General features: G+C 42.4%; 1 protein-coding gene across 4 annotated transcripts in view; it reads right to left on the bottom strand.

The window, feature by feature from the left end:
* The window catches only part of ube2f (ubiquitin-conjugating enzyme E2F (putative)), a 180,663-nt gene that overhangs the window by 118,770 nt on the left and 46,848 nt on the right, over positions 1-15,045 (bottom strand). Inside the window, exon 1 of one of the 4 annotated variants that reach the window (XM_059967149.1) lies at positions 1,365-1,449. The exons of the other annotated variants lie outside the window; for them this stretch is intronic. The gene's annotated coding sequence lies outside the window, so the exon portion shown is untranslated. Of the gene's footprint in view, positions 1-1,364; positions 1,450-15,045 lie in introns of those variants that run through there. 4 annotated transcript variants of the gene reach the window in all.

The raw sequence follows: 15,045 nt of genomic DNA on the forward strand, positions 1-15,045 counted from the left end.
CAATTTAAACAATAGAATAAGATCGAAAGATTGAATGTTCTCAAGATGATCGTGTTCTTTTGATACTTAACTTCAGATTTTACCATTAAAGTGTTCTTCCATTTGTATTCCAAGATAATAATGCACAGAATGGACAGTGAATAACTACTGTACAGATTTAGAGTTTCAAGTTATATCAGAAAAATACTTTCAAGTCAGATCAAAGCATATCCATGAAGTAAAATCTGAATTACATATTCTATTTATTCAACATTTACGAGTTTCTGAAATGGTAGAACTAGGGAACAGACCGGCCTCATTCTAAACAAATAGCAGATCAGAGTCAAGGTGCTGAATAACTATTCCTGCTCCAATAGAATGTTTTATGTCAGTTGCAGTGTTTTCCCTAGCTTATGAAAAACATACTCAAAATGTTCCTTTCAGTTTTTGATATCTACAGGTCCAAAACAAATAATGCTTGAACCACAAGAGAAAACTCCCTCTGGACTTCATCTGGGGACACTCATCTCTCCTTGGAGCATCTGAACATGAGAATGAAACAACTGGAGCATGAGCTGTCTTCTGAACTACACTCTCTTCATCACAACCTTTGTTTCTCAGTAATGTATTAATGCAACAATTAATCATCCTCTAAACTTTCTTAAGTTCCAAGATGGACCAGTGGAATAGTCCTGCACTTTTCTGCATCCTTCTGTGTTGCTATTGAAGTTCATTCCCTCTCCAGGACTTCAAAACAATGGAACACCATTGTTTTATTGCTTAACACCCTTAATATGCATTGGAAACCCATAACAGTTGTAGTAGCAGATAGCAATTAAAAATCTTCTGTATGTGTATTCTTTAATCTACTTCAGAAATATTTGCCATTATGACTATTTTTTGAGACTCAAAAGTAGGAATGTTATAATTTTGTAAAATCTCAACTCAGTTGCTCAGATGAATATGTGTAGTGAACAAGCATTTCGTCTTTTAATTTGATAGCCTTTAACTTCTCATAGCTCCAACAAAATGTCATTGACCTGAAACATTAGTTGTGTGTTCCACTCCACAGATGCTATCTGATATACTAATTATATCTTTGACAAATTACCGTAAATTCCTGTGTATAAGCCAAGAATTTGGCCCTAAATTTTGGTCCTAAAATTAGGGGGTTGGCTTATAGAGGGTGCCAACTTCGGAAAAACGGATACAAGGAAGACAGGTCATATTTATTGGCTGTTTTTGAGTCAAATTGGTTCCACTGTCGACGCATGAGTTCTTTGGTTTGTTTAAACTCACATCTAGTGACTGGAGCACGAGCATCAAACCACCAGGGATGTCTGCAATGTCCATCTTTTCAGCTTTCAATGCTGCTTTTGTCTCACCTGACAAGCGCGCTTTGAACATGTCCCAGACAAGTAGTGACTTTTCCTTCCTGACACCTTCGGGACGTCAACTCCACACCTCTTTAGCCCACTTCAAGCAACTCGCTTCGTCCATCCAGCAGCGTTCTTGAATGTAAACAACACACTGCAGGAATTTTCTAAGCAATCTTTGATTTTGGCTCAACACAAGATCACATCTATTCATAAATCGGCTGCACCAACTTCACGGAGCTTTTAAATTTATGCTGACCTCACGGTGTTTCTCAGCCCATTTCAACACTTGAACTCGAATCATTTGTCTCGTAACAATGAATCCAGATGGTCACTGGTGATTCACCCACTCTATAACCTTTTCTTAAAGTTCTGGCCACTGGCATGTTTTCCCGTGATTTGCACATTTCGTCTTTGGCATTTCCCTCAGCGTGTCCTCAGCCTTTCTCCACTCTCTCTCATTTACACTAAACTTCTTAGCAGCTGCAGAATTATTCATTCCTTTAGCAAAATCAACAACCTTCAGCTTGAAGCAAGCATCATATTGCATTTGTTTTAATCTTTTGTACATGGTGGTCACAAACTCAATACTGAGTACTGTTATGATCCCGGCCCCCTCCTTTGTGAGAATCACAAGAGCACCCGTTGAGGGGGGGGTGGTCAGTAGACCCAGTTGGAGAGAGAGAGAGAAATGTGCCAAATTGCACGTCCCACCCGGGATACAGAATAAGACGACAGCGACTATTGTCTCATGGAGACCACGTGAAAAGCCCTCAGGCAAGGTGGGCTGGTTGAGAGAGAGATTGCATCATCCCAACCTGACTGACACCTGCGACTCCGTGAGGAAGTATAAAGGAGAGTCTCAGTGGGACAGCCCCCTCAGACGCACCAAGAAGACACGAGAGAGTGATCCCGCAGCAGCGGGAAGCCATTCTGAAGGAAGCCACGTGCGTTAGATTCCGGGATTGGAATTTGTGGCTGGAATCACAGAAAACCGCTTTTAACTAACATCAGGGAGAGGAAACCAACGCTCCCCCGATTTCACGGACGCTTCATCAAGACTTGGCAAGTTCTTTCTCTTCTTCCCCAATCTCTCTCTCTCGGTCCCCCCACGTGAAACCCAGCGATTTTCAAAGGGCTGAGGCCTGCAGACTTTCTGAGTGACTTTTATATTTCCAACGGACAATCTATTAACCCATAGACAACAGCAGAGCTCACTTAATGATGAGTATTACTATACCCGCGCTTTAGATTGAGTGTTGACGATGTGCACTATCTGAATGTATGTATTAACCCTACTTTTGTGTCCCTTTATCAATAAAAAAGTTGAAAATGGTGACATCAGACTTCAACGGACCTCTCTATCTTTGCTGGTAAGTTCTCCAGTTACGGGATTCGTAACAGTTGGGGTTCTCGTCTTGGGATTTGACACCAAATTGAGAGACCAGTGAAACGGGCTTGTAAATCAAAAACTTGAATCTGGTTATGCGGGTAGCCAGACGGGAAACCAGCAAAGATGGACGTGGGTGAATTTATGGAAAACCCGACAGTGGGGGCGCTAGAGGCAGCCACAAAATCAGACTTGTTAAATTTAGCGAAGGGGTTGAACCTCACGGAAGTGAGGTCATCCATGAAAAAGCGGGAGGTATGAAGGGCCATAACTCAGTATTACATTGGGAAGAAGGTGTTTGAAGCTGAGGTATTGGGAGATATCCCTGAAGAGGTACCATCAAGTGGGACGGTTCAGTTAGAGGTGGAGAAATTGAAGTTGGAACGTGAAATTAAGTTAAAAGAGCTGGAAGCGGCTGAGAGAGAGAGAGAGAGAGAAAGGGTTGAGAGAGAGAGGGAGAGAGAGGGAGAAAGGCAAGACGGCCAGAGGGTTCCGGGTTTGACCTGTTTTAATTGTGGAAAGGAGGGGCACATTGCATCTTGATGCTTTGCTCCGAGAAAGGAGATAGGAAGAGGGAAAGCCGCAGTCCCTATCAGGTGTGCCGTGGTAATCAGCAAATCGACCAGAGAGCCGAGGGTAGACAGAGTACGAGAAGGCTCTGAGAGTTGTCTGTAACACGGAACCGTGTCTGTGACGGAGGGAGACACACCAGTTCCCGTACGAATCTGGAGGGATACGGGCGCTGAACTATCCCTGGTTAGCTGTAAGGTACTAGAATTTGGTTGGGAAACGGGCATGGTAAAGGTGGAAGGAATAAATAAAAGGATAGAAATGGTGCCCTTATATAAGGTCATTCTGGATTGTGAGCTGGTGTATGGATGAGTTGAAGTGGGGTTGCCCTCATAATTCCCGAGAGCTGACGTGGACATCCTGCTGGAGAACGACTTAGCAGGGGGTAAGGTTTGGTCAGCCATGCTGCCGACCTGGCGACCGACGAGTATGGTGGCCCCGTCCCTAGCGCCCAAGGACTATCTCGCAGGCGCGGTCACTCGCAGCATGTCGAGAGAGAGCGCTGTGAATGAGAGCAGTTTAAATCTGGCCAGGTTTGATTTGGCTGAGACGTCTTTGCTGACCCTGTGCCATGAGGGTTTAGAGTGTGGTAAGACGAAGAGTAGTAAAGTGAAAGGGCGTAAGAGAAAGGTCCTAAAGGTAAGAAATAAAGATGAGAAACAGATAAAGCTGTTAAAAGGTCCAGAGTTGGACATGGATGATCTGTCTGGTGTGGCAGAATTGTTTGAAGAACTTGAGAGTTCTAAAGGTGTTCCCGATAATGAGAGGAGGGCAGTCCTAGATGAAAAGGATACCCTTGCCTCGAAGGGGTCTGCTGAAAGGGCCGAGGAGGTTGTTTCAGCTCGCAGGGTTGCGCCTTCCCCGGGTGGGAGCTGCCCAGAGAGTAACTGGGAGGATCGGGGGAAGTTAGAATGTGAAAAAGGTACGGGTGTTGAAAGCCTGGAAGAGGCCAATGTCCCGTTTGAGTGTGTCCGAGATGGGGATGCACGAGGTGCTGAACCTGGTAACGGAGCTCAGAAGAAGTCTGAGGTATCTGATTCAGTGGAACGGGGCGGCCGTCCTTGTGGGTCAGATGGACTTGGTTCAGTGGGAAAAGGGTTAACCTTGGTAACTGGGGGAAGTGTGAGCTCCCTGGTGTTTGTACTCGAAGGTGGGTTCAAAGTTAACGCTGAATTTAAGAATGGTGGGGGGGGGCGAGGATTGTTAGCGAAGGAAACAAAAAGTCTGTAGTTTCCAAATCGAAGGAAGAAATCTTAAACCTGGCAGATCACTCACAGAGTGAGCTGGGGAATAGCGGGGGCCCCCACTCTATTGTTATGCCAGGATGGGGTGTGAAAAGGCTGCCTTCGACAGGCTACTTGAGCGAAGAGTTCGAATCAAACACCAATAGCCTGAAGGGGACTGATAAAAGGGCCAGCCACCTGGGTAAAATCGAAGAATTGGGTGAAAAGGGTCTAAGTTTGGGGCATGGTGTTGCAAAAATAACCCCGATGAACGAGGCTGGCGGGAGTTCATCACGAAGAATTACTCACGTTCCCCACAGGGGGGCTCGCCGAAAAAGAGGCGACGGTTAATGGAGATGCCATTGTTAGACAGCCAGGCAGGTTGAACAGGTTTGCGCCAAAGCCTGTGAATAATAAAGGCAGCCCTTTGGAGACCTGCCGGTTAAGTTAAACGATTGAAACGATTAGTATTCGCGTAAACTTTTGTAAATGCACCTAAGCTAAGGTCACACCTCCTTAGTTTTGTTGCTTAGGAAAAAAAATAAATAGGTGGTTATTGAATTGAAGTCTGATGTACAGTTCGCAATGTTAAGATATTAAAGAAAGGGACACTGTAATCGTTAACTATTTAGATACCGACTTGAATGTATAACGGTAGTACTCTGTGAAAAGAAAAACTTGTGTATTGTGTTAGATTCAAAACTCCTGTAAGACTGTGTACCACTCCGTTTTAACCGCTGGTAAAAACGTTTTAAGAGGGGAGGTGTTATGATCCCGGCCCCCTCCTTTGTGAGAATCGCAAGAGCACCCGTTGAGGTGGGGGGGGGGGGGGGGGAGACCCAGTCGGAGAGAGAGAGAGAGAGAGAGAAATGTGCCAAATTGCACGTCCCACCCGGGATACAGAATAAGATGACAGCGACTATTGTCTCATGGAGACCACATGAAAAGCCCTCGGGCAAGGTGGGCTGGTTGAGAGAGAGAGATTGCATCATCCCAACCTGATTGACACCTGCGACTCCGTGAGGAAGTATAAAGGAGAGTCTCAGGAGGACAGCCCCCTCAGACGCACCAAGAAGACACGAGAGAGTGATCCCACAGCAGCGGGAAGCCATTCTGAAGGAAGCCACGTGCGTTAGATTCCGGGATTGGAATTTGTGGCTGGAATCACAGAAAACCGCTTTTAACTAACATCGGGGAGAGGAAACCAACGCTCCCTCGATTTCACGGACGCTTCATCAAGACTTGGCAAGTTCTTTCTCTTCTTCCCCAATCTCTCTCTCTCGGTCCCCCAACGTTAAACCCAGTGATTTTCAAAGGGCTGAGGCCTGCAGACTTCTGAATGACTATTAACCCCTAGACAACAGCAGAGCTCACTTAATGATGAGTATTACTATACCCGCGCTTTAGATTGAGTGTTGACGATGTGCACTATCTGAATGTATGTGTTAACCCTACTTTTGTGTCCCTTTATCAATAAAAACGTTTGAAAATGGTGACATCAGACTTCAACGGACCTCTCTATCTTTGCTGGTAAGTTCTCCAGTTACAGGATTCATAACAGTACACGTACTGATCCCGCCACCTCGTGTTATGTTTTAACAAGATTGCGATGGGCACTAAATGGTTTCACGGGGGTTACACTTCAGAGGATTCTTTACCATTGGGAACCTAATCCAAAACTTCCCTCCCTGATTTATTTACTAAGAATTCGCCTATAACGCTCTACAATGTGTAGGCCTGTTTTCTTAGCAGGTACCAGTTCACAAAATTTCCAGGTTCCAGATCTGGCAAAGCTGAGTACCGACCGGCATGTGAGATCTTGTGATTTTTTCTGGTTAAATCAAAAAACCTCTACTAAAGGGGTCGGTTTATACAAAGGTAACATGAAAAAGTCACTTTTTTAACCTTGAAAATGGGGATCGGCTTATACTCCGGAATATACGGTATGGCAATGAAAGTGGTACTTCTTTTGTTTACTTCGGTAAAGCCAAATAGTCTTCTAACAACTGCAAATTTGTGTTATGTGATACTGTAATTTTAAAAAGGGTATCAATAATCATTGATCAGTTTGTAAGTATTTTTATTGCTACACATTTCACCTTTGCAAAATATAATTCCTCACCCTTTAACATTGTTCCTCAGCCTTCAGAAAATGCAAGAATAGCAATTAGTTTTAAGTAGATATAGATAATATATACCATTTAATTTAAATTTTATTTAGATAAAATCTAAGATCATGCAATATATAGAGCAACATATTCAAGTAGGAGCAATACTGAACCTCTTCATAAGAAACAAAGCAGGCCAAGTAACTGAAGTGGCAGTTGGAGCTCGCTTTGTGTCTACAACTGTAGACGCAATTGAGTACAATAATCATAATTTTAAAACAGGTATAGAAAAAGACTGAAAAGGTCCACAGATAGTAAAGTCCTGAACTGAAGCACAGACAACTGTGAGAACATTAAACAGGATCTAGCTCAAGTCAACTGAATGACCCTATTTAAAGGCAAAGTGGTAGGCTTTTAAAAGGGTCACACCAAGAGTCCAGGAGCAGCAAATTCCCATTAGGTAGAAAGGTGGATGTGCTAAAGCAAGTGAATCTGGCTAATGAGAGATATCAAGGCTCTGGTAAGGAAAGGCTTACATTGTGCTTTGGCAGCTTAGTGCAAATAAGTCCCTTGACAAACATAAAAAGTTTAAGACCAGGCTTAAGAGAGATATCAAGAGGGCAAAAAGAGGGTGAGGTGGATTTGATGGGCAGAGTTAAAGATAAGCCCAAGAGGTTCTTCAATTATATTAGTAGTAAAAGGGTGATGAGGGAGAGACAAGACTTAAAGACTTTCAGGGCCAACAATGCATGGACAGAGCTGACATTTTTACTGTTAGTCCTGACGAAGGGTCTCAGTCAGAAACGTCGACTGTACTTCTTCCTATAGATGCTGCCTGGCCTGCTGCGCTCCATCGGCATTTTGTGTGTGTTCCTAACATTTTTAATACCCATTTCTTTTTGCTGTTTACTAAGGAGAACATCATGGATGCCAAAGAAATTAGGACAATAAGAAGTGAGTTCTTTGATCATATACATATTACAAGGCGGAGGTATCTGCAGCCTTGAAGCACATTAAGGTGGGCAAATCCTAGAATGTGAATTGAAAAAGCCCTTGTTTGCATTTTGACTAGTTTCAGAAGACCAGAGGGTGGCAAATGTTGTTATCCTCCTCAAATAATGAAATAAGGAGAGGGCAAAAGACTACAGGCCACTGAGCCTGACTTCAGTTGCAGGGAAGTTACTGAAGGGAATTCTATGGGACAAGACTTACCATCATTTAGATAGACATGGCCAAACCAGAATAAGTGCGTGGGAGGTCACGACTGAAGTGTGCAACAGAACAAAGGGTCCTGGGAATGCAGATCCATAATTCCTTTAAAGTGGCATAATAGGTGGATAGAGCTGTAAAGTGAGCTTTTAGCACATTAGCCTTCAAAAATCAAGACACTGAGCACAGGAGTTGGATGTTGAAGTTGTAGAAAACAAGTTGCACAAGGTACTGTAGATTCTGGACTACAGAGCGCACCTGATTAAAAGCCGCACGCTCTAATTTTAGAAAGAAAATCAATTTTGTACTTGTACAGGCCACACCGGATTTTAAGCCGCAGGTGTCCCACGTTGTAATATGAGATATTTACACAGAAAGATATTACACGTGAGGATTTTTTAACTTTTAATTAAATCCGTATGGTAACATAAACAAATACATATTGCAAATGCTTTTTTTCGGAACAGTGCCTGTAACACAGCTACTTTTAAATATACATACGTATCGGTAACACACAAATTACGTTGCGTATACTTTTTTACTGAACAGTGCACGAACAACATTCCAATATCTCCTAACGACTGGTAAAAAAATATATATACTGCAGCCTACCAGGAAAAGTTATTGATCGCCTTTAACTTAAAAGCTGCATCATATGCTTTTCTTCGAGTGTTTTCCATGTTGATGAGGGTGAGTACAAATGACTGATTTACAATAATTTAATTGTGAAAGTGAGCTTGATTTATCGTACAATTTCATTGGACCTCTGTGAACTACTCATCAATTTTATTGGTCTTGCTATGATCCCAGCCCCCTCCTTTGTGAGAATCGCAAGAGCACCCGTTGGGGGGGGGGGGGGTCAGTAGACCCAGGAAGTGAGAGAGAGAGAGAGAGAGAGAGAGACGTGCCAAATTGCACGTCCCACCCGGGATACAGAATAAGACGACAGCGACTATTGTCTCATGGAGACCACGTGAAAAGCCCTCGGGCAAGGTGGGATGGTTGAGAGAGAGATTGCATCATCCCAACCTGATCACGACTCCTGCGACCCCGTGAGGAAGTATAAAGGAGAGTCTCAGGGGGACAGCCCCCACAGACGCACCAAGAAGACACGAGAGTGTTCCCGCAGCAGCGGGAAGCCATTCTGAAGGAAGCCACGTGCGTTAGATTCCGGGATTGGAATTTGTGGCTGGAATCACAGAAAACCGCTTTTAACTAACATCGGGGAGAGGAAACCAACGCTCCCTCGATTTCACGGACGCTTCATCAAGACTTGGCAAGTTCTTTCTCTTCTTCCCCAATCTCTCTCTCTCGGTCCCCCAACGTTAAACCCAGTGATTTTCAAAGGGCTGAGGCCTGCAGACTTCTGAATGACTATTAACCCCTAGACAACAGCAGAGCTCACTTAATGATGAGTATTACTATACCCGCGCTTTAGATTGAGTGTTGACGATGTGCACTATCTGAATGTATGTGTTAACCCTACTTTTGTGTCCCTTTATCAATAAAAACGTTTGAAAATGGTGACATCAGACTTCAACGGACCTCTCTATCTTTGCTGGTAAGTTCTCCAGTTACAGGATTCATAACAGTACACGTACTGATCCCGCCACCTCGTGTTATGTTTTAACAAGATTGCGATGGGCACTAAATGGTTTCACGGGGGTTACACTTCAGAGGATTCTTTACCATTGGGAACCTAATCCAAAACTTCCCTCCCTGATTTATTTACTAAGAATTCGCCTATAACGCTCTACAATGTGTAGGCCTGTTTTCTTAGCAGGTACCAGTTCACAAAATTTCCAGGTTCCAGATCTGGCAAAGCTGAGTACCGACCGGCATGTGAGATCTTGTGATTTTTTCTGGTTAAATCAAAAAACCTCTACTAAAGGGGTCGGTTTATACAAAGGTAACATGAAAAAGTCACTTTTTTAACCTTGAAAATGGGGATCGGCTTATACTCCGGAATATACGGTATGGCAATGAAAGTGGTACTTCTTTTGTTTACTTCGGTAAAGCCAAATAGTCTTCTAACAACTGCAAATTTGTGTTATGTGATACTGTAATTTTAAAAAGGGTATCAATAATCATTGATCAGTTTGTAAGTATTTTTATTGCTACACATTTCACCTTTGCAAAATATAATTCCTCACCCTTTAACATTGTTCCTCAGCCTTCAGAAAATGCAAGAATAGCAATTAGTTTTAAGTAGATATAGATAATATATACCATTTAATTTAAATTTTATTTAGATAAAATCTAAGATCATGCAATATATAGAGCAACATATTCAAGTAGGAGCAATACTGAACCTCTTCATAAGAAACAAAGCAGGCCAAGTAACTGAAGTGGCAGTTGGAGCTCGCTTTGTGTCTACAACTGTAGACGCAATTGAGTACAATAATCATAATTTTAAAACAGGTATAGAAAAAGACTGAAAAGGTCCACAGATAGTAAAGTCCTGAACTGAAGCACAGACAACTGTGAGAACATTAAACAGGATCTAGCTCAAGTCAACTGAATGACCCTATTTAAAGGCAAAGTGGTAGGCTTTTAAAAGGGTCACACCAAGAGTCCAGGAGCAGCAAATTCCCATTAGGTAGAAAGGTGGATGTGCTAAAGCAAGTGAATCTGGCTAATGAGAGATATCAAGGCTCTGGTAAGGAAAGGCTTACATTGTGCTTTGGCAGCTTAGTGCAAATAAGTCCCTTGACAAACATAAAAAGTTTAAGACCAGGCTTAAGAGAGATATCAAGAGGGCAAAAAGAGGGTGAGGTGGATTTGATGGGCAGAGTTAAAGATAAGCCCAAGAGGTTCTTCAATTATATTAGTAGTAAAAGGGTGATGAGGGAGAGACAAGACTTAAAGACTTTCAGGGCCAACAATGCATGGACAGAGCTGACATTTTTACTGTTAGTCCTGACGAAGGGTCTCAGTCAGAAACGTCGACTGTACTTCTTCCTATAGATGCTGCCTGGCCTGCTGCGCTCCATCGGCATTTTGTGTGTGTTCCTAACATTTTTAATACCCATTTCTTTTTGCTGTTTACTAAGGAGAACATCATGGATGCCAAAGAAATTAGGACAATAAGAAGTGAGTTCTTTGATCATATACATATTACAAGGCGGAGGTATCTGCAGCCTTGAAGCACATTAAGGTGGGCAAATCCTAGAATGTGAATTGAAAAAGCCCTTGTTTGCATTTTGACTAGTTTCAGAAGACCAGAGGGTGGCAAATGTTGTTATCCTCCTCAAATAATGAAATAAGGAGAGGGCAAAAGACTACAGGCCACTGAGCCTGACTTCAGTTGCAGGGAAGTTACTGAAGGGAATTCTATGGGACAAGACTTACCATCATTTAGATAGACATGGCCAAACCAGAATAAGTGCGTGGGAGGTCACGACTGAAGTGTGCAACAGAACAAAGGGTCCTGGGAATGCAGATCCATAATTCCTTTAAAGTGGCATAATAGGTGGATAGAGCTGTAAAGTGAGCTTTTAGCACATTAGCCTTCAAAAATCAAGACACTGAGCACAGGAGTTGGATGTTGAAGTTGTAGAAAACAAGTTGCACAAGGTACTGTAGATTCTGGACTACAGAGCGCACCTGATTAAAAGCCGCACGCTCTAATTTTAGAAAGAAAATCAATTTTGTACTTGTACAGGCCACACCGGATTTTAAGCCGCAGGTGTCCCACGTTGTAATATGAGATATTTACACAGAAAGATATTACACGTGAGGATTTTTTAACTTTTAATTAAATCCGTATGGTAACATAAACAAATACATATTGCAAATGCTTTTTTTCGGAACAGTGCCTGTAACACAGCTACTTTTAAATATACATACGTATCGGTAACACACAAATTACGTTGCGTATACTTTTTTACTGAACAGTGCACGAACAACATTCCAATATCTCCTAACGACTGGTAAAAAAATATATATACTGCAGCCTACCAGGAAAAGTTATTGATCGCCTTTAACTTAAAAGCTGCATCATATGCTTTTCTTCGAGTGTTTTCCATGTTGATGAGGGTGAGTACAAATGACTGATTTACAATAATTTAATTGTGAAAGTGAGCTTGATTTATCGTACAATTTCATTGGACCTCTGTGAACTACTCATCAATTTTATTGGTCTTGCTATGATCCCAGCCCCCTCCTTTGTGAGAATCGCAAGAGCACCCGTTGGGGGGGGGGGGGGTCAGTAGACCCAGGAAGTGAGAGAGAGAGAGAGAGAGAGAGAGACGTGCCAAATTGCACGTCCCACCCGGGATACAGAATAAGACGACAGCGACTATTGTCTCATGGAGACCACGTGAAAAGCCCTCGGGCAAGGTGGGATGGTTGAGAGAGAGATTGCATCATCCCAACCTGATCACGACTCCTGCGACCCCGTGAGGAAGTATAAAGGAGAGTCTCAGGGGGACAGCCCCCACAGACGCACCAAGAAGACACGAGAGTGTTCCCGCAGCAGCGGGAAGCCATTCTGAAGGAAGCCACGTGCGTTAGATTCCGGGATTGGAATTTGTGGCTGGAATCACAGAAAACCGCTTTTAACTAACATCGGGGAGAGGAAACCAACGCTCCCTCGATTTCACGGACGCTTCATCAAGACTTGGCAAGTTCTTTCTCTTCTTCCCCAATCTCTCTCTCTCGGTCCCCCAACGTTAAACCCAGTGATTTTCAAAGGGCTGAGGCCTGCAGACTTCTGAATGACTATTAACCCCTAGACAACAGCAGAGCTCACTTAATGATGAGTATTACTATACCCGCGCTTTAGATTGAGTGTTGACGATGTGCACTATCTGAATGTATGTGTTAACCCTACTTTTGTGTCCCTTTATCAATAAAAACGTTTGAAAATGGTGACATCAGACTTCAACGGACCTCTCTATCTTTGCTGGTAAGTTCTCCAGTTACAGGATTCATAACAGTACACGTACTGATCCCGCCACCTCGTGTTATGTTTTAACAAGATTGCGATGGGCACTAAATGGTTTCACGGGGGTTACACTTCAGAGGATTCTTTACCATTGGGAACCTAATCCAAAACTTCCCTCCCTGATTTATTTACTAAGAATTCGCCTATAACGCTCTACAATGTGTAGGCCTGTTTTCTTAGCAGGTACCAGTTCACAAAATTTCCAGGTTCCAGATCTGGCAAAGCTGAGTACCGACCGGCATGTGAGATCTTGTGATTTTTTCTGGTTAAATCAAAAAACCTCTACTAAAGGGGTCGGTTTATACAAAGGTAACATGAAAAAGTCACTTTTTTAACCTTGAAAATGGGGATCGGCTTATACTCCGGAATATACGGTATGGCAATGAAAGTGGTACTTCTTTTGTTTACTTCGGTAAAGCCAAATAGTCTTCTAACAACTGCAAATTTGTGTTATGTGATACTGTAATTTTAAAAAGGGTATCAATAATCATTGATCAGTTTGTAAGTATTTTTATTGCTACACATTTCACCTTTGCAAAATATAATTCCTCACCCTTTAACATTGTTCCTCAGCCTTCAGAAAATGCAAGAATAGCAATTAGTTTTAAGTAGATATAGATAATATATACCATTTAATTTAAATTTTATTTAGATAAAATCTAAGATCATGCAATATATAGAGCAACATATTCAAGTAGGAGCAATACTGAACCTCTTCATAAGAAACAAAGCAGGCCAAGTAACTGAAGTGGCAGTTGGAGCTCGCTTTGTGTCTACAACTGTAGACGCAATTGAGTACAATAATCATAATTTTAAAACAGGTATAGAAAAAGACTGAAAAGGTCCACAGATAGTAAAGTCCTGAACTGAAGCACAGACAACTGTGAGAACATTAAACAGGATCTAGCTCAAGTCAACTGAATGACCCTATTTAAAGGCAAAGTGGTAGGCTTTTAAAAGGGTCACACCAAGAGTCCAGGAGCAGCAAATTCCCATTAGGTAGAAAGGTGGATGTGCTAAAGCAAGTGAATCTGGCTAATGAGAGATATCAAGGCTCTGGTAAGGAAAGGCATACATTGTGCTTTGGCAGCTTAGTGCAAATAAGTCCCTTGACAAACATAAAAAGTTTAAGACCAGGCTTAAGAGAGATATCAAGAGGGCAAAAAGAGGGTGAGGTGGATTTGATGGGCAGAGTTAAAGATAAGCCCAAGAGGTTCTTCAATTATATTAGTAGTAAAAGGGTGATGAGGGAGAGACAAGACTTAAAGACTTTCAGGGCCAACAATGCATGGACAGAGCTGACATTTTTACTGTTAGTCCTGACGAAGGGTCTCAGTCAGAAACGTCGACTGTACTTCTTCCTATAGATGCTGCCTGGCCTGCTGCGCTCCATCGGCATTTTGTGTGTGTTCCTAACATTTTTAATACCCATTTCTTTTTGCTGTTTACTAAGGAGAACATCATGGATGCCAAAGAAATTAGGACAATAAGAAGTGAGTTCTTTGATCATATACATATTACAAGGCGGAGGTATCTGCAGCCTTGAAGCACATTAAGGTGGGCAAATCCTAGAATGTGAATTGAAAAAGCCCTTGTTTGCATTTTGACTAGTTTCAGAAGACCAGAGGGTGGCAAATGTTGTTATCCTCCTCAAATAATGAAATAAGGAGAGGGCAAAAGACTACAGGCCACTGAGCCTGACTTCAGTTGCAGGGAAGTTACTGAAGGGAATTCTATGGGACAAGACTTACCATCATTTAGATAGACATGGCCAAACCAGAATAAGTGCGTGGGAGGTCACGACTGAAGTGTGCAACAGAACAAAGGGTCCTGGGAATGCAGATCCATAATTCCTTTAAAGTGGCATAATAGGTGGATAGAGCTGTAAAGTGAGCTTTTAGCACATTAGCCTTCAAAAATCAAGACACTGAGCACAGGAGTTGGATGTTGAAGTTGTAGAAAACAAGTTGCACAAGGTACTGTAGATTCTGGACTACAGAGCGCACCTGATTAAAAGCCGCACGCTCTAATTTTAGAAAGAAAATCAATTTTGTACTTGTACAGGCCACACCGGATTTTAAGCCGCAGGTGTCCCACGTTGTAATATGAGATATTTACACAGAAAGATATTACACGTGAGGATTTTTTAACTTTTAATTAAATCCGTATGGTAACATAAACAAATACATATTGCAAATGCTTTTTTTCGGAACAGTGCCTGTAACACAGCTACTTTTAAATA

This window comes from Hypanus sabinus, chromosome 4, assembly GCF_030144855.1.
Source record: "Hypanus sabinus isolate sHypSab1 chromosome 4, sHypSab1.hap1, whole genome shotgun sequence".
Taxonomy (NCBI): Eukaryota; Metazoa; Chordata; class Chondrichthyes; order Myliobatiformes; family Dasyatidae; genus Hypanus; species Hypanus sabinus.